Here is a 19,101-nt window from a genome sequence, read left to right as displayed (position 1 = left end):
CATTGTGTCCCAAAGGTTTGGGTACGTTGTGGCTTCATTTTCATTAAACTCTAAAAAGTCTTTAATTTCTTTCTTTATTCCTTCCTTGACCAAGGTATCATTGAGAAGAGTGTTGTTCAGTTTCCATGTGAATGTTGGCTTTCTGTTATTTATTTTGTTGTTGAAGATCAGCCTTAGTGCATGGTGGTCTGATAGGATACATGGGACAATTTCAATATTTTTGAATCTGTTGAGGCCTGATTTGTGACCTATTATGTGGTCAATTTTGGAGAAGGTACCATGAGGTGCTGAGAAGAAGGTATATCCTTTTGTTTTAGGATAAAATGTCCTGTAGATATCTGTCAGATCCATTTGTTTCATCACTTCTGTTAGTTTCAGTGTGTCCCTGTTTAGTTTCTGTTTCCATGATCTGTCCATTGGTGAAAGTGGTGTGTTGAAGTCTCCCACTATTATTGTGTGAGGCGCAATGTGTGCTTTGAGCTTTACTAAAGTTTCTTTAGTGAATGTGGCTGCTCTTGTATTTGGAGCATAGATATTCAGAATTGAGAGTTCCTCTTGGAGGATTTTACCTTTGATGAGAATGAAGTGTCCCTCCTTGTCTTTTTTGATGACTTTGGGTTGGAAGTCAATCTTATCAGATATTAGGATGGCTACTCCTGCTTGTTTCTTCATACCATTTGCTTGGAAAATTGTTTTCCAGCCTTTCATTCTGAGGTAGTGTCTATCTTTTTCTCTGAGATGAGTTTCCTGTAAGCAGCAAAATGTTGGGTCTTGTTTGTGTAGCCAGTTTGTTAGTCTATGTCTTTTTATTGGCGAGTTGAGACCATTGATGTTAAGAGATATTAAGGAAAAGTAATTGTTGCTTCCTGTTATTTTAGTTGTTAAAGGTGGCATTCTGTTCTTGTGGCTGTCTTCTTTTAGGTTTGTTGAGGGATTACCTTCTTGTTTTTTCTAGGGCGTTGTTCCCGTTCTTGTATTGGTTTTTTTCTGTTATTATCCTTTGAAGGGCTGGATTCGTGGAGAGATAATGCGTGAATTTGGTTTTGTCGTGGAATACTTTGGTTTCTCCCTCTATGATAATTGAGAGTTTGGCTGGGTATAGTAGCCTGGGCTGCAGTTTGTGTTCTCTTAGTGTCTGTATAACATCTGTCCAGGCTCTTCTGGCTTTCATAGTCTCTGGTGAAAAATCTGGTGTAATTCTGATAGGCTTGCCTTTATATGTTACTTGACCTTTTTCCCTTACTGCTTTTAGTATTCTATCTTTATTTAGTGCATTTGATGTTCTGATTATTATGTGTCGGGAGGAATTTCTTTTCTGGTCCAGTCTATTTGGAGTTCTGTAGGCTTCTTGTATGTTCATATGCATCTCATTCTTTAGATTTGGGAAGTTTTCTTCAATAATTTTGTTGAAGATGTTTGCTGGACCTTTGAGTTGAAAATCTTCATTCTCATCCACTCCTATTATCCGTACGTTTGGTCTTCTTATTGTGTCCTGGATTTCCTGGATATTTTGAGTTAGGATCTTTTTGCATTTTCCATTTTCTTTGATTGTTGTGCCGATGTTCTCTATGGAATCTTCTGCACCTGAGATTCTCTCTTCCATCTCTTGTATTCTGTTGCTGATGCTCAAATCTATGGTTCCAGATTTCTTTCCTAGGGTTTCTATCTCTAGTGTTGCCTCGCTTTGAGTTTTCTTTATTGTGTCTACTTCCCTTTTTAGGTCTAGTATGGTTTTGTTCATTTCCATCACCTGTTTGTATGTTTTTTCCTCTTTTTCTGTAAGGACTTCTACCTGTTTGATTGTGTTTTCCTGTTTTTCTTTAAGGACTTGTAACTCTTTAGCAGTGTTCTCCTGTATTTCTTTAAGTGATTTATTAAAGTCCTTCTTGATGTCCTCTACCATCATCATGAGATATGCTTTTAAATCTAGGTCTAGGTTCTCAGGTGTGTTGGGGTTCCCTGGACTGGGCGAAGTGGGTGTGCTGGGTTCTGGTGATGGTGAGTGGTCTTGGTTCCTGTTAGTAAGATTCCTCCGTTTACCTTTCGCCATCTGGTAATCTCTGGAGTTAGTAGTTATAGTTGACTCTGTTTAGAGATTGTTCTTCTGGTGATTCTGTTACTGTCTATCAGCAGACCTGGGAGACAGATTCTCTCCTCTGAGTTTCAGTGCTCAGAGCACTCTCTGCTGGCAAGCTCTCTTACAGGGAAGGTGCGCAGATATCTTGTATTTGGACCTCCTCCTGGCCGAAGAAGAAGGCCCAAAACAGGACCTTTCTCAGACACTGTGTTGCTTTGGCAGTTCCCAGGTGGTACAGACTCTCACCTAAGCAGACTAAATTCCTAAGTTCCTTGGAGTCCCGGGACCAAGATGGCGACCCCTGCTGCTGTGGCTTAGGCCGCCTCCCCAGCCGGGTGGGCACCTGTCCTCCGGTCCGGAAGGTGGCCGGCTGTCCCCGGCCCACACAGGGTGCTGCCTCAGCGCCTCTGTGCTTCTGCCTGTTCCAGAAGCTGTCAGGTTCTCTGGCGCACCCTCTCACCTGTTCAGACTAATTTCCTAAGTTCGGCGGGTCCCGGACCAAGATGGCGACCGCTGCTGCTGTGGCTTAGGTCGCCTCCCCAGCCGGGCGGGCACCTGTCCTCTGGTCCGGAAGGTGGCCGGCTGTCCCCGGCCCACACAGGGTGCTGCCTCAGCCCCTCTGTGCTTCTGCCTGTTCCAGAGGCTGTCAGGTTCTCTGGCGCACCCTCTCACCTGTTCAGACTAATTTCCTAAGTTCGGCGGGTCCCGGACCAAGATGGCGACCGCTGCTGCTGTGGCTTAGGCCGCCTCCCCAGCCGGGTGGGCACCTGTCCTCCGGTCCGGAAGGTGGCCGGCTGTCCCCGGCCCACACAGGGTGCTGCCTCAGCGCCTCTGTGCTTCTGCCTGTTCCAGAAGCTGTCAGGTTCTCTGGCGCACCCTCTCACCTGTTCAGACTAATTTCCTAAGTTCGGCGGGTCCCGGACCAAGATGGCGACCGCTGCTGCTGTGGCTTAGGCCGCCTCCCTAGCCGGGCGGGCACCTGTCCTCTGGTCCGGAAGGTGGCCGGCTGTCCCCGGCCCACACAGGGTGCTGCCTCAGCCCCTCTGTGCTTCTGCCTGTTCCAGAGGCTGTCAGGTTCTCTGGCGCACCCTCTCACCTGTTCAGACTAATTTCCTAAGTTCGGCGGGTCCCGGACCAAGATGGCGACCGCTGCTGCTGTGGCTTAGGCCGCCTCCCCAGCCGGGCGGGCACCTGTCCTCCGGTCCAGACGGTGGCTGGCTGTCCCCGGCCCACAAAGGGTGCTGCCTCAGCGCCTCTGTGCTTCCGCCTGTTCCAGAAGCTGTCAGGTTCTCTGGCGCACCCTCTCACCTGTTCAGACTAATTTCCTAAGTTCGGCGGGTCCCGGACCAAGATGGCGACCGCTGCTGCTGTGGCTTAGGCCGCCTCCCCAGCTGGGTGGGCACCTGTCCTCTGGTCCGGAAGGTGGCCGGCTGTCCCCGGCCCACACAGGGTGCTGCCTCAGCGCCTCTGTGCTTCTGCCTGTTCCAGAAGCTGTCAGGTTCTCTGGCGCACCCTCTCACCTGTTCAGACTAATTTCCTAAGTTCGGCGGGTCCCCTTGTTGTTGTTTCTTAAGAGCCTACTCTATTCGCATGAGATAAAGAAAGGAAGTAAGTTTGAATGGGAGGAGAAGTAGGAAGGAACTGAAATGCGTTTGATTTATTTTTTCAAAAAAAAAAAGCCTTCCCTTCATATTATATAGTGAGTTTTACAATAGAAATTGCTTTTGCTGCAAATATAAAACTCTAACAATTTAACAATAATAACTTCAAAGATATCTTTTGCACCAAAAGGAGACAGTTTCAGTTTTTAGTTCTTGGTAAAGAACATGATTTAAAAAAAAAATAACAGAGAGGAAGAAAATAAAGAGAGCCTAATATTCAATAATGCAAATGTCACTTCTATTTCCTCATATAAAGGGGTGAGACAACTTTACCCAAGCTGTTTTACTCTACAGCTTGAGCTTAGCACAGACCATTTCTTTCTCTCTCTTAAGGATCCTTCAGCCTAGGCCTGGAAACTTCTACCCTCCATATATTCTATTTTTCCAAAATGACTGATACAATCCAATTTTTCTCAGCTTCTGACCAAATTGCTCTGCTTGGCCTCATACTAACTTTGGCAATATGTGCTAATATTCTGCTTACTTCTCATTCTCTTGCTTGTTATGTCTTAACCTGTGTCAAGCTTATTTTTTCTGCAATCTGCCTCAGGAAATCTGTCCCAGTAGAATTGGCACTTGCCATACACACATCACCCCCTCCTTCTCTCTCAAGAAGACTCTCTTTCCAGTACTATGCTCATGTAAGTTGATCATATTCCATTTTTGATTCAATCTGTCAAATCTTTCTCTGATCTATCACTTTTTCTGCCCTTCAATTAGACTAAATTTTCAAACATGTCTGTTTTCTTCTATAAAATAAAATTACCTTCATTGTTAGGGATTAAAGGTTTATACTAAGAGCTTGTCTGTATTCTGGCCAGATCATTCTGTATTCAAGATTGTGTCTTAATTCCCAGTGGATTGTATCTTAGGATAATATACTTTGCCAGAAAAGCAATATTTCTGGAATAAAATTCCTCTATACAATACTTCAAAGCAGGAAAAAAAATGAAAATCAAAATCTGAATACTTTAATGGGTACAGGAAAAGAAAATCTAAAGGGTGGCAATCCATCTGTCAACAAAACACCCAAAAAAATCACAGGAACTAGCAAAGCTCTCTCAAAATTATTAAATGGTCTTAACACAGCAAGTAGTATAAGTTGAAAATTTTGCTGAATTTTCTGAAAATCATAAAGCATTTATATGGGAATACTGAAAGTAGGCCTCAAACCAAAACTTAATCAGAAGACATGAAAAATCCCTTTATACATTAATAAAAGTAATAATTCATTAAGATTATCTATATACTCAATTTTATAGAAATATATTTATTCAAAAAATTTCTAATATCCACATAAACTATAATAGAAGTTTGCTTTACTATTTGTTTCTTTTAACAATCTACTTTTCAAAAGCTGGAATTAATGAGCTTTAGAGTTAATCTACAGAGTATATTATTAGTGTTAATTGTGATCTTGAAAATATTTCATCCAACAGTTCCTGTATAATGCACATTCTTAAGAGATTTGTTAGAGTAGTGGTCCTCTTACTAGTGCTTTAGTACATTTTCTTTTGTTGTTGTGGTTCCAATCACATAACTGCTGTTTTGCCACTGTTATGAATTGTAATGTAAACACCTGTGTTTTTCTACAGTATTACATGACCCCTGTGTAAGAGTCATTAGACTCCCATAGGTTGAGGACTAGTGCCTAGGAGCTTTGCTAAGGTGTATCTTATTCTAAGTAAGAAAACAAGTATTTAAAAATGTAAAAGGAATAAATGTAACATTCGCATCTTATTAACTCACATCAAAATAAAAAATAAACCTGAAATGAATAGGAACATTAATTACAGACACTACACAAATAGTTATAAATTAACCAAAACACTCATTGACATGTAATTAAAAACATTAGGGTAGAAATTTTAGCAGTCCTAAAGTAGTCCTATGAATCTAAAAACAAAAGACATCAGATCATCAGTGATGTAGCAAGGCAGGTCTAATAGGAAAGCTTACAGGTACAACTTCTTAAGCTAAAAAGTGAGAAAATTGTCAAATAAATAATTTAATGATCTATCTCAGAGGCTTAGCAAAGTAAGAACATTTAAACACATAAGCAATGAAAGAAAATAATTTACACAGATTGGGTGAGAATAAATAAAATGAAAACTAAAAAAAAATCACAGAAAAATATGTAATAACATTTCTTTTAGATTAAATCAAAACAACACTGAGATTCCACTTCACTCCAGTAAGAATGGCTAAGATCAAAAACTCAGGTGACAGCAGATGCTGGCAAGGATGTGGAGAAAGGGGAACACTCCTCCATTGTTGGTGGGATTGCAAGCTTGTACAACCACTCTGGAAATCAGTCTGGCGGTTCCTCAGAAAATTGGACATAGTACTACCGGAGGATCCCGCAATACCTCTCCTGGGCATATATCCAGAAGATGTCCCAACCGGTAAGAAGAACACATGCTCCACTATGTTCATAGCAGCCTTGTTTATAATAGCCAGAAGCTGGAAAGAACCCAGATGCCCCTCAACAGAGGAATGAATACAGAAAATGTGGTACATTTACACAATGGAATACTACTCAGCTATTAAAAAAATGAATTTATGAAATTCCTAGGCAAATGGATGGACCTGGAGGGTATCATCCTGAGTGAAGTAACCCAATCACAAAGGAACTCTCACAATATGTACTCACTGATAAGTGGATAATAGCCCAGAAACTTAGGATACCCAAGATATAAGATACAACTTGCCAAACGCATGAAATTCAAGAAGAACGAAGACCAAAGTGTGGACACTTTACCCTTTCTTAGAAATGGGAACAAAACACCCATAGAAGGAGTTACAGAGACAAAATTTGGAGCTGTGATGAAAGGATGGACCATCTAGTGATTGCCATATGCAGGGATCCATCCCATAATCAGCTTCCAAATGCTGACACCATTGCATACACTCGCAAGATTTCCCTGAAAGGACCCAGTTATAGCTCTCTCTTGTGAGACTATTCCGAGGCCTAGCAAACACAGAAGTGGATGATCACAGTCAGCTATTGGATGGGTCACATGGCCCCTAATGGAGGAGCTAGAGAAATTACCCAAGGAGCTAAAGGGAACTGCAACCCTATAGGTGGAACAACAACATGAACTAACCAGTACCCGGGAGCTCTTGTCTTTAGCTGCATATGTATCAAAAGATGGCCTAGTCGGCCATCACTGCAAAGAGAGCCCCATTGGACTTGCAAACTTTATATGCCCCAGTACAGGGGAACGCCAGGGACAAAAAGGGGGAGTGGGTGGGTAGGTGTTTGGGGGGTGGGTATGGGGGACCTTTGGGATAGCATTGAAAATGTAAACGAGGAAAATACCTAATTAAAAAAAAAAGAACAGTAAAATAAATAAATAAATAAATAAATAAATAAATAAATAATAAATAAATACAATTTTAAAATTAATAGCAAAATCAAAATATGAAAGAAGAAAAAAATCCCAAATAAATATATTCAGAGACTTGTTATCACAAATATTATGGGACACAGAAAACAATTGAGGAATATATTTTAAGCCGATAACCTAAAATATTATCAAATCTGAAGAAACTAAATAATGTCTACATATATGAGACATGTCAATATTAAATCAATATAATATACATTATATTATACATAATAATATAAAGATTTTAAACAAGTGTATAAAAAGCAACAAGATTCACACAATAATAGAATTGACCAAAGAAGTGTACTAGACCATGTAACCTACTGCTTTTTAAGAGAAAGGAATAGTCACCAAAGTGTAGAGACAGATTTCACAGAGTAGAAAAAAATGTGCACATAATTAGTTATATTTCGTATAAATATTTTGAAATAAGTAACAAAATAAACCTTCACAAGGAGGGGTTTATTTTGGTTCATAGTTAACAATTACATTCCAAGATGCTAGAGACATCATGGTAACAGGAGCTGAAGGTACCTGGTCACATTGCAACTGAAGTAAGAAAACATAGGGATGAATAATAATTTCAACTCTTCTGTTTTCATTAGGTATAGACTATAAGTCAGATTATGGTGCCATCTATAGTGCGCTTTCTCTCTTCAATCGATATAATTTAGAAACCGCTTCACTGATGAGTGATCAGATTTTTGTCCTAAGTAAATCTTAATCGTTTCACATTGACAGTAATATTCATCACATTACCTATACCTCTATAATGTAGATTAACAACAACAACAGCACCAAGACCAAATGCTTACACTTTCCAATCAATAAATGGAAAATGAATTGGCTATGTCTGAAGTGATATGTAAATGGACAAAACGATATTATTCTAAATCTTTAAGTTCCAAAGGGATCCACAAGGATATTCAAATTAAAAATCATAAATATTCAGTTTCATTCATTTTGAAATGCTATCAAGAAACCAAACTGTATATCATGTGTGTTCTTTTGTAACTGGGTTACCTCACTCAGGATGATATTGATTGGGTTACCTCACTCAGGATGATATCTTCCAGATACATTCATTTGCCTATGAATTTCTTAAATTCATTGTTTTTAATAGCTGAGTACTATTCCATTGTGTAACTGTACCACATTTTCTGTACCCATTCCTTTGTTGAAGGACATCTGGGTTCTTTACAGCTTCTGGCTATTATAAATAAGGCTGGCTGCTATGAAAATAGTGGAGCATGTGTCCTTATTATATGTTGGAGCATCTTCTGCGCAGGAGTGATATTGCTGGATCCTCCAGGACTACTATGTCTACGTTTCTGAGGAATTCCGAAACTGATTTCCAGAGTGGTTGTACCAGCTTGCAATCCAACCAGCAATGGAGGAGTGTTCTTTCTCCACAATCTTGCAGCATCTGCTGTCACCTGATTTTTGTTTTAAGCCATTCTGACAGGTGTGAGGTGGAATCTCAGTGATGTTTTGATTTGCATTTCCCTGATGACTATGGATGTTGAACATTTTTTAGGTGCTTCTCAGCCAATTGGTTTTCCCCAGTTGAAAATCCTTTGTTTAACTCTGTATCCTAATTTTTAATAGGGTTGTTTGTTTCTCTGGAGTCTAACTTCTTGATTTCTTTGTATATATTGGATATTAGCCCTCTATCAGATTTAGGATTGGTAAAGATCTTTTCCCAAAAAGATAATCTGTTGGTTGTGTTTTTGTCTTATTGACAGTGTTCTTTGCCTTACAGAAGCTTTGCAATTGTGTGATCAATTTTTGATCTTATAGCACAAACCATTGGTGTTCTGTTCAGGAATATTTCCCCTGTGTCCATATGCTCAAGGCTCTTACCCACTTTCTCCTCTATAAGTTTCAGTGTCAGTTTCTTGATCCACTTGGACTTGAGCTTTGTACAAGGAGGTAATAATGGATCGTTTCACATTCTTCTACATGCTAACTGCCAGTTGAGCCAGCACCATTTGTTGAAAATATTGTCTTTTTTTTCACACTGGATGGTTTTTAGCTCCTTTGTCAAAGATCAAGAGACCATAAGTGTGTGGATTCATTTCTGGGTCTTCAATTCTATTTCATTAATCTACCTGTCTGTCACTGTACCAGTATCATGCAGTTTTTATCACACATGAAACTCAAGAAAGGGGAGACTAAAGTGGATACTTCAATCCTTCTTAGAAGTTGGAACCAAATAGCCATGGAAGTAGCTACAGAGACAAAATGGGGAGAAGAGACTGAAGGAATGGTCATCCATAGACTGTTTCACCTGGAGATCCATCCCATATACATCCACTAAACCCAGACACTATTGTGGATGCCAACAAGTGCTTGCTGACAGGAGTCTGATATAGCTTTCTTCTGAAAGGCTCTGCCAGTGACTGACCAATACAGAAGAGGATGCTCGCAGCCATTATTGGATGGAGCACAGGGTCCCCAGTGAAGGAACTAGAAAAATTACCCAAGGAGCTGAAGGGGTTGCCAGCCCCATCGGAGAAACAAAAATATGAACGAAACAGTATCCCCAGAGCTCCCAGTGACTAAACCACCAAGTAAAGGAAAGGCATGGTGGAACTCATGGCTCTATCTGCATATGTAGCAGAGGATGGCCTAGTCAGTCATCAATGGGAGGAGAGGCCCTTGGTCCTGTGAAGGCTCTGTGCCGCAGTATAGGGGAATGCCAGGGCTAGGAAGTAGGAGTGGGTGAGTTGGTGTGCAGGGGAGGTAGGAGGAGATAGGGGGTTTTTGGAGGGGAAACCAGAAAAGGGGATAAGTTTTGAAATTTAAATAAATAAAATATCTAATAAAAAAAAGAAACCAAATTGTAGCCTAGATTGTTTGTTGATTGCTTATTAGCACTTACTTTTTCTTGGAGAAGATATATTCAGTGCCCAGCACACATGTAATTTCTAACAACCATTGTAATCATGCAAAATACTTGTATATATAACATTTAAAACAATAAACCTAAGAGAATACAATACAAATGTTGTCAATGATTTGAGGAATTATTTATAAGTTTATAATTGTTTATAAGCTGTTGAACAGAGAAGTGTAAACTTATAAAATTCAGCATAGAAATAAAAACAGCTCAAAATAGAATGACTACATGAAGAAGATATACCACTATGTGTTTATACTCAGAAATGGGCATACTCCAGACACTTGTACATTGGCGTTTATTGCTGTAACATCTGTTTTATCCAAGATACTGGAATAGCCTAGATTTTCAAAGCAGGACAAGTGAGTAGAAGTACTTTATATACAAATATAGTGGCATCTTACTCAGCTCTAAGGAAAAATTAATATATCATTTTCAGGAAAATGAATAAAACTATAGCTCATATTAAATAAAAACATTCATGATAAAAAGAGAATTGTTTCATGTTTCTGAAGCTCTTTTATACATGTACTATATCTCATATATATGATATATATGTTAAACATATACATGTACCATATATCTCATATGTATAACATGATATGGCATGACACCAAAAAAGAGGCTACTTGAATGGAGGGAAGGAACAGACAAGACAGGAATTGACAATGGCTTAATGAGGAATAATAGCAGGAAGGAATAATATGATCAGAGAAAATATTATATATGTGTATATGTATACTTATATATAAAACACATAACACAATATATATGTATACTTATATATATACATATATATATATATATACATATATACATATATATGTGTATATATATGTGTATATATATATATGCTCACAAAGATGTCATAAAGACACCTAGTATTTTATACAAGAACTAAAATATTATACTAACTAATAATAATAATACAAAGAGAAAAATACTATAAACAGTTACTGAGAACTGTATTATATAATTAGAAAAAGAAGGTGTGGATGAGCACTAGGCGGTATGATAGTATCAGAGAGTTGAATGGTCTTTTTTTTTTAATTATGTGCCCAGTGATATTTTGAAAACACCTATTTAGTAAGTAACTTATAACTGAAAACAATCTGTACATTAGTATTATTCTTCATCTTTGTGTATGAAAAAGTTTAGACAGAAGGAGGTTAAATAAAATATCCAAGGTTCACAGCCTATGTGAGACACACAGAGATATAAATGCTATGCATTTGTTTCCATTTAGTAACCATATTTTCTGGAAATAGGTTATTCTTCATGCATTGTAGGTCTATCCTCCAAGGAATGAAGTTAGACTGAGCCACAAAGGCTGTTTTAAAATCAGGCCCATTCCTCCTTACTAGTAGCTCATTAGCTTGGTAAGTGATGGCTGTGTATATATTTTATCAGGGCAGCATGAGGGGAACAACATTTGATTGGATTGGGTTTTGAAGAATAATTTATTTCATCCTTAAATCTGAAACATAACAAAAACTCAGAATGCCTCAATAGTCACATTTACATCAATTTTCTTCACTCTTACACCTTTTCTTAGATTAGAACACCTCTCCTTTGTTCAACTATTGTAATTACTTTTGTGCATACATTGAAGGACATTTATCTAAAATCTAACATGTGTCTATGTGTGTATGAGTATATGTGTATATGGATTTACACCTGTGTGTAGATATATACAATGTCAACATATAAACAAAGACTATTTATTCATGACTAATGTTTGGATTTGTAAAACTAACTGAAATTTTAGATTTCCTAATATTTTCCTAATTTTATTTGCTTACAATTCTATTCACTTGGCTATTGTCACGTCTAATCATATTTCATAGGTATATGTATTCTGAATTTTCCAGAAGTAGAAGTTTACGGTTTAAGTTTTAGGAAGAACTGCTCGGATGTTTTGCAAAGTAATCTTCGAATGACATTTATCTTAATTTTTCTAGCTGTTAGACTTGGGAGATATTTCTTAAGATGACTACAGTTGTAAGATGCCATTCTTTCTACATCAACCAAAATACTTTCCAGATCATGAGTGATCACTGTTCATGTGAGCACTGGTAGGCTAACATAGGGTGTGCTTTTAAAAGTTGCCCAACTCACTCTCTCATTCTTTTACATACTTCATTGTAAATAAATTACAATGTACAAGCAACCCTTAGAGAGTTACACTGCACTTTCTTGAGAAAATAAGTATTAAATGTCTATAAGTTCTAAGAATTATACTCAAGATCTGAAGCACAGGAATACAATATGATTAGTTTTTTTGAGAAAATCTATATATAATTTAACTTCAATTTCATGTATGTGAGACTGAAATGCTTTATTTATATAGTCAACATTTATTATATTAGTCTAAATTAATCAATACTTATTTTACCCATTGTTGAAAATACAATATTGTTCCATTTGGAGACACAAAGTGTTCCTCTTTATCCATTAAGTTTATTTTGTCTTCCATTTAACTATCATCCTTTTCCATTTAGCAATGCCCCATTTCAGTGTGTGTGTGTATGTGTGTGTGTATGTATATGTTGTGTGTACTACAGCTTGTATAGTATCACCTTGTTTTCCAGAGCTACAGGATACCACAATGATTACTTTATACAATTGTCAGTTTCATAAATCAGCTTATTATTCTATGAGCTGTGTTTTGAAAGGAGATTTGATAGACTTATGGATACTGGCATGTTATATGTAATTGTATATAGCTGCAGAAAACAGATGTGCATATAGGGATAGAGATAATGTATATGTACTTGTGTTTTTTTATGTGATGTGTTTGTGCATATGTGTGCCTGAGTATCTGTATATACACACACATGATTAGAAATATGCATCATTAATAATATAAGAAATCATAACTATGGAAGGATTATCTCAGAAGGAGTTAGGAGATCAAGGGGTAGGGAATTGGAGATGAAGTTCTTTTTTTTTTTTCAATATGCACATGTCAAATTCAGACATAGTTTATTCATATCTATGTACATATTCTTACCATCACTTCCTCAAATGTAAAACCATGGCAAGTGGTCAATATCAGTTGATATCTTTAAACAAATTCATAAATTATTTTTATTTTTTTCAATTTTTTATTGGATATTTTCTTCATTTACAGTTCAAATGCTATCCCGAATGTCCCCTATACACTCCCCCTGTCCTGCTCTCCTTCCAACCCATTCCTACTTCTTGGCTCTGGCATTCCCCTGTACTGGTACATATCAAGTTTGCAAAACCAAGGGGCCTCTCTTCCCAAAGATGGCTAACTAGGCCATCTTCTGCTATGTATGCAGCTAGAGAAACGAGCTCTGGGGATACTGGTTAGTTCATATTGTTGTTCCACCTATAGGGTTGCAGACCCATTCAGCTCCTTGCGTACTTTCTCTAGCTTAATTGGGGGGCCCTGTGTACCATCTAATAAATGGCAATGAGCATCCACTTCTGTATTTGCCAGGCACTGGCATAGCCTCACAAGAGACAGCAATATCAAAGTCCTTTCAGCAAAATATTTCTGGCATATGCAATAGAGTCTGAATTTGGTGGCTGATTATGGGATGGATCCCTGGGTGGGGCAGTCTCTGGATGGTCCATCCTTTCCTCTCAGCTCCTACCTTTGTCTCTGTAACTCCTTCCATCGGCATTTTGTTCGCTATTCTAAGGAGGAATGAAGTATCCACACGTTGGTCTATATTTTTCTTGATTTTCTTGTGTTTTGCAAATTACTGTCTGCTGTCATCTGAATTTTTTAACTTAGTCATTCTGACTGGTGTGAGGTGGAATCTCAGGGTCCTTTTGATTTGCATTTCCCTGATAATTAAGGATGTTGAACATTTTTTCAGGTGCTTCTCTGCCATTCGTTATTCCTCAGGTGCTTCTCAGCCCTTTCATATTCCTCAGTTGAGAATTCTTTTTGTAGCTCTGTACCCCATTTTAATGGTGTTATTTGAATTTCTGGAGTCCAACTTCTTGAGCTCTTTGTATATATTGGATATTAATCCCCTATCAGATTTAGGATTGGTAAAAATCCTTTCTCAATCTGTTCCTGGCCTTTTTGTCTTAATGCTTTACAGAAGCTTTCCAACTTTATGAGGTCCCATTTGTCGATTATAACAGCACAAGCCATTGCTCTTCTGTTCAGAAATTTTTCCCATGTGCCCATCTCTTGGAGGCTTTTCCCCACTTTTTCCTCTATAAATTTCAGTGTCTCTGGCTTTGTGTGGAATTCTTTGATCCACTTAGACTTGAGTTTTGTACAAGGAGATAAGAATGGATCAATTCTCATTTTTCTATATGATAACCACCAGTTGTGCCAGCACCATTTGATGTAAATGCTGCCTTTTTTCCACTGGATGGTTCTAGCTCCCTTGTCAAAGATCAAGTCCAAAGGTGTGTGGGTTCATTTATGGGTCTTCAGTTCTATTCCATTGATCTACCTGTCTGTCACTGTACCAGTACTATGGAGTTTTATCACAATTGCTCTGTAGTACAGCTTGAGGTAAGGCATGGTGATTCCCCCAGAGGTTCTTTTATTGTTGAAGAATAGTTTCTGCTATACTAGGTTTTTTGTTATTTTTGTTATTATATTATTAGATTAATTTGCAAATTGCCCTTTCTAACTTGGTGAATATTTGAGTTGGAATTTTGAGGAGGATTGCATTGAATCTGTAGATTGCTTTCAGCAGAATAGCTATTTTGACTATATTAATCCTGCTAATCCAAGAGCATTGGAATTCTTTCCACCTTCTGAGATCTTCTTCAATTTCTTTCTTCAGAGTCTTGAAGTTCTTATCACATAGATCTTTCACTTCCTTAGTTAGAGTCACACCAAGGTATTTTATATTATTTGTGACTATTTTGAAGGGTGTTGTTTCCCTAATTTCTTTCTCATCTTGTTTATCCTTTGTGTAGAGAAAGGCCACTGATTTGTTTGAGTTAGTTTTATATCTAGCTACGGCACTGAAGCTGTTTATCATGTTTAGGAGTTCTCTGGTGGAATTTTTAGGGTCACTTATAAATACTATCTTATCATCTGCAAATAATGATATTTTGACTTCTTCCTTTCCAATTAAGGAGAGTTAATATATCCTTGAGGCAAAACTGTGAAGGTATACTGTTGGCCTTGCCAACTGATAGCAAATTGCTTCTGGTGGTCCTTATGGACAGGTACTGAGAAGGCATTTGCCAGATCAATAGCCGCATACCAGGTGCCAGGAGATGTGTTAATTTGCTCAAGTAACGAAACTACATCTGGTACAACAGCTGCAATTTGAGTTACTACCTGATTTAGTTTTCGATACTCAACTGTCATTCTCCATGATCCATCTGTTTTCAGCACTGGCCAGATAGGAGAGTTAAACGGAGATGTATCCCCTTGATCTCCACTTGTTTTCAAATTGCTCTATCCAGGACTTCAAGTACTAAATTGAATAACTAGGGAGAAAGTGGGCAGCCTGTCTAGTCCATGCTTTTAGTGGGTTTGGTTTTTTTGTTGTTTGGTTTTTTGTTTTTGTTTTTGTTTTTGGTTTTTTGTTTGTTTTGTTTTTCAAGACAGGGTTTCTCTGTGTAGAGCTGGCTGTCCTGGAACTCTGTAGACCAGGCTTGCCTGGAATCAGAAACCCACCTGCTTCTGCCTCCAAGTGCTGGGATTAAAGGCATGCACCAACAAACCCAGCTTAAGTTTCTTGAAGGATTATTTTCTTGCTTTTTCTAGGGTATAGTTTCTGTCCTGTGTTGGTGTTTTCCCTTTATTATCCTTTGAAGGATTGGATTCATGGAAACATTTTGTTTGAATTTGGTTTTATCATGGTATACTTTGGTTTCTCCATCTGGTAATTGAGAGTTTTGCTGGGTATAGTATCCTGGGCTGGCATTTGTGTTCTCTTAGGGTCTGTATATCGGTCCAGGATTCTGGCTTTCAACATTTCTGGTGAAAAGTCTGGTGTAATCCTAATAGCCCTGCCTTTATATGTTTCTTGACTGTTTTTCCTTACTGTTTTTAATAGTCTATTTGTTGTTTCTGCTTATTATGTGTCAGGAGGAATATCTTTTCTGGTCCAGTCTACTTGGAGTTTTGTAGGCTTCTTTTATGTTCATGGGAAACTTCTTTTTAGGTTAAAGAAGTTTTCTAGTGCTAGGTTCTAATGATGGTGTGCAGTCTTGGTTTCTGTTAGTAAGATTCTCATGTTTGCCTTTTGCCAACTGGTAATGTCTGGTGTTAGTTGCTATAGCTGTTTCTGGCTCGTTCCTTCTGTGATTCTGTAAGCCTCTGTCAGCACTCCTGGGGATCCATCTCTCTCCTAGTCTCAGTAGTTAGAATACTTTCTGCAGGCAAGCTCTCCTCTTGCAGGGAAGGTGGGCAGATATCTGAAACTAAGATCTGCTTCCTGGCTAAATGAAGGCCCAAAATGAGGCCTGTCCCAGAAGCTATGTTGCTTCTGCAGTGTGTGCGCTCACCTATGCAGACTATTTTCTGAGGGACACGGTACACAAGATGGCTCTCTCCGGATATGAAGTTCTTATGTGTGAAGTTGTTAGAAAATTAAAACTGTCATAAATTATTCTATGTATAAAATCACAAAATCTTCAAAATTGGCTAGAACTATTTACTTCTCACAGACAAAATATATTTGTGAACGTGTGGAAATGTACATGCACACAGTAAAGTTTTATTTTCACATATTTTGATTTTTAAAAATCCTCTTATATGAATCACCAAGGTTTTACTCATTAAAGATCATGTTTGCTAGCAAATATTTAAAAAAAAAACTAAATAGCTAAGTAAAATAAAAGTCTCAAAATAACAGAACACTGCATATAATTGTTGAATAGAATGTTAAGTATACCTGAAAAATAAAATTTGTTACACAAAAGATAAAATGGTATGATGGATGAGTGATGGAAATAACTTTTAGATTATACTAAATATTCCCAAAAAAACAGGAATATAATCAAAGGAATACCTTATCTTTTATTCTATTTTCTACTGAAATTATAAATATAAAATTCCTTCCTTCTTTTTTCTCTCCCCAAGTTCTCTCACTATATAATCCCTCCTCATGGCCTTCAAATCCCTATTGTCTTTGTTCATTTATTGTTATTGCATTCATACATGCATATGTATATACATATATATTTATAAATTATAATGGTCTCACATGGAAGGATTTTTTAGTTCATAAAGTACAGTTAAATATCCTCCTGACTCTGGTTTCTGCTTTTTTGCTTTTTCCTTTTTTAAAGAAACTATATCTTCATTGAACACTTGGTATACAGAACTTTATGTGAATGAGAATAAGGAAGGAACATTTTTCATAAGAAGCAATCTTGTAAGATATGCCTTAGAGACTCTAATTTATAATGACGTGTTAACACAGATAATTATGGAGTCTTATATGTCATAAATCTGCAGTTCAGAAGTTAGTAACCTAAAAGAGGTAAAGAGGAAAACCCTTGCTGATTTGAAGACCTGGCAAGTGATTGGTTACATAATCTTAGCCCTGTATTGAGGTCTCAACTAGAAAAGATCCTGGTATTGATTCAACTCTGAGCCTGACTGCTAAGGAAAAATCCAGGTGTGAGCTAAATGAAGTGCTTCAATGAGCCACATTCAACCTTTCAGTTTTCTTACTTTCATTCTGTTCAATTGTTTGATGTTTAAAGGAGGCCTATTGTCATGGGGTAAAGCATTTTCTTTTTTTAATTTAACAAGACAAATTTTGATTACCTCAAGTTAAAACAAAAGAAAGAAAACGACTAAGTCATTGGAGGTGTCTCTTCAGAGGGAATAGTTAAATTTCCCTCCACTCTTTCTTGATTCCATGGTATGAAATCTTCAGTGCTCTACCATCAAACCTAGAAAATGCAGCACAAAATAGACCAAGATAGCTAGAACCAGAAACCTCAATTATGAGCTAAAATAAAGTTTTACTTCTTTCAAAGTTCATTTATTTCATGCAAATTCCATGGGGATTAAAATCTACATAACATTGTTTATTTGTTCTTGATATAAATAAGTGATAATTATTGAGAAAAGTATTCATATCTTTTAGGTTTTCCCATTTGGTGGAGTACAGATTTTTATAGTGTCCCCTATGATTATCTGTATATCTGCAGTATCTGTTGCTATATATCTCTGTTTATTTATGATTTTATTAATTAGAGTATTTTCTCTCTGACTTTTCATTATATTGGATAAGTGCTTTTCTATCTTCTTGATTTTCTTGAAGAAACACTATTTGTTTCATTGTTTCATTGATTCTTCATTCCTATTTTATTGATTTCATCTCTGAGTTTGATTATTTCTTGCCCTCTACTCCACTTGGACATCCTTACATCTTTTGTTCTAGAGTTTCAGAGGTAGTGTTAAGTTGCCGGTATGAGATCTTTCCAACACTTTGGCATGAGAAGGTACTCTGAAGGCTTTGGAAAGAGAAACCTGGACCCAGAAACAAAACCTTTGACCTACAATCTCTTCTGCCTGCCAGTTACGCTGGGGCAATGTTGGCACATAATTTGTGGAGTGGCCCTATATGTTGGGTTTAACTTGAGGCCCAAACCATGAGAGGGAGCCCATGCCCTACTCTGCTTAAAAGCTGGAAAACATTCAATATATGACTGTGAGCATTCTTTTCTGTATTTGCCAGGCACTGGTATAGCCTCACAAGAGACATCTATATCAGGGTCCTTTTAGCAAAATTTTGCTGCCATATGAAATAATGCCTGGGTTGGTGGTTGTTTATTGGCTGGATCAGTCCGGGATGGGACAGTCTCTACTTAATCCTTCCTTCCATCTCAGCTCCAAACTTTGTCTTTGTAACTCCTTCCATGGGTATTTTGTTCCCCATTCAAAGGAAGGATGAAGTATCCACACTTTGCTCTTCCTTCTTCTTGAGTTTCATGTGTTTTGCCAATTGTATCTTGGGCATTCTAATTTTCTGAGCTAATATCCACTTATCATTGTATGCATATCATGTGAGTTCTTTTTGATTTGGTTACCTCACTCAGGATGATATCCTCCAGATCCATCCATTTGCCTAAGGACACACTTGAGTTCAC

The sequence above is a fragment of the Mus musculus genome, chromosome 1 (assembly GCF_000001635.26).
Source record: "Mus musculus strain C57BL/6J chromosome 1, GRCm38.p6 C57BL/6J".
In the NCBI taxonomy this organism is placed as follows: Eukaryota; Metazoa; Chordata; class Mammalia; order Rodentia; family Muridae; genus Mus; species Mus musculus.
Note: the sequence above shows the minus strand (reverse complement) of the source record.